At 54.8% G+C, this 2500-nt stretch overlaps 1 protein-coding gene across 2 annotated transcripts in view; it reads left to right on the top strand.

The window, feature by feature from the left end:
- filip1l (filamin A interacting protein 1-like) overlaps positions 1 to 2500 on the top strand; it is a 126070-nt gene that overhangs the window by 70539 nt on the left and 53031 nt on the right. The gene's annotated exons all lie outside the window — the stretch shown is intronic.

Genomic DNA, 2500 nt, shown 5'->3' with positions numbered 1-2500 from the left:
CATGACCCGACACATGACCCGACACATAACCTGACACATGACCTGACACATGACCTGACACATGACCTGACACATGACCCAACACATGACCCGACACATGACGAGTGACACTGACCCGACACATGACCCGACACATGACCCGACACATGACCTGACACATGACCTGACACATGACCTGACACATGACCCGACACATGACCCGACACATGACCTGACACATGACCCGACACATGACCCCAACACATGAACCGACACATGACGAGTGACACTGACCCGACACATGACCTGACACATGACCTGACACATGACCTGACACATGGCCCGACACATGACCCGACACATGACCCGACACATGACCTGACACATGACCTGACACATGACCCGACACATGACCCGACACATGACCCGACACATGACCCGACACATGACCCGACACATGACCCCAACACATGACCCGACACATGACCCGACACATGACGAGTGACACAGACCCGACACATGACCCGACACATGACCCGACACATGACCCGACACATGACCCGACACATGACCTGACACATGACCCGACACATGACCCGACACATGACCTGACACATGACCCGACACATGACCCCAACACATGAACCGACACATGACCTGACACATGACCCGACACATGACGAGTGACACTGACCCGACACATGACCCGACACATGACCCGACACATGACCTGACACATGACCTGACACATGACCTGACACATGACCCGACACATGACCCGACACATGACCTGACACATGACCCGACACATGACCCCAACACATGAACCGACACATGACGAGTGACACTGACCCGACACATGACCTGACACATGACCTGACACATGACCTGACACATGGCCCGACACATGACCCGACACATGACCCGACACATGACCTGACACATGACCTGACACATGACCCGACACATGACCCGACACATGACCCGACACATGACCCGACACATGACCCGACACATGACCCCAACACATGACCCGACACATGACCCGACACATGACGAGTGACACAGACCCGACACATGACCCGACACATGACCCGACACATGACCCGACACATGACCCGACACATGACCTGACACATGACCCGACACATGACCCGACACATGACCTGACACATGACCCGACACATGACCCCAACACATGAACCGACACATGACCTGACACATGACCCGACACATGTCCTGACACACGACCTGACACATGACCTGACACATGACCCGACACATAACCCGACACATGACCTGACACATGACCTGGCACATGTCTTGACACACGACCCGACACATGACCCGACACATGACCCGACACATGACCCGACACATGACCTGACACATGACCCTACACATGACCCCAACACATGACCCAACACATGACCTGACACATGACCCGACACATGTCCTGACACACGACCTGACACATGACCTGACACATGACCCGACACATGACCTGACACATGACCCGACACATGACCGACACATGACCCGACACATGACCTGACACATGACCTGACACATGTCCTGACACACGACCCGACACATGACCCGACACATGACCTGACACATGACGGCCTGCTGGAGCACGGACGGGAGAGGTCAGTCCAGCGCCCCCTTCTGGACAAGCTCAAACATGACCTGACACATGACCCAACACATGACCTGACACATGACCTGACACATGACCCGACACATGACCCGACACATAACCTGACACATGACCCGACACATGACCTGACACATGAACTGACACATGACCCGACACATGACCCGACACATAACCTGACACATGACTCGACACATGACCTGACACATGACGGTCTGCTGGAGCACAAGCAAGAGAGGTCAGTCCAGCGCCCCCTTCTGGACAAGCCCACACATGACCTGACACATGACCCGACACATGACCCAACACATGACCTGACACATGACGAGTGACACATGACCCGACACATGACGAGTGACACTGACCCGACACATGACCTGACACATGACGAGTGACACATGACCCGACACATGACCCGACACATGACCCGACACATGACCTGACACATGACGAGTGACACTGACCCGACACATGACGAGTGACACTGACCCGACACATGACCCGACACATGACGAGTGACACATGACCCGACACATGACGAGTGACACTGACCCGACACATGACAAGTGACACATGACCCGACACATGACCCGACACATGACCCGACACATGACCTGACACATGACGAGTGACACATGACCCGACACATGATGAGTGACACTGACCCGACACATGACGAGTGACACTGACCCGACACATGACCTGACACATGACGAGTGACACATGACCCGACACATGACGAGTGACACTGACCCGACACATGACCCGACACATGACGAGTGACACTGACCCGACACATGACCTGACACATGACGAGTGACACATGACCCGACACATGACGAGTGACACTGACCCGACACATGA

Source organism: Gobio gobio (assembly GCF_949357685.1).
Source record: "Gobio gobio genome assembly, chromosome: 19".
Taxonomy (NCBI): Eukaryota; Metazoa; Chordata; class Actinopteri; order Cypriniformes; family Gobionidae; genus Gobio; species Gobio gobio.
Note: the sequence above shows the minus strand (reverse complement) of the source record. Positions and strands in the feature narration are given on the sequence as shown.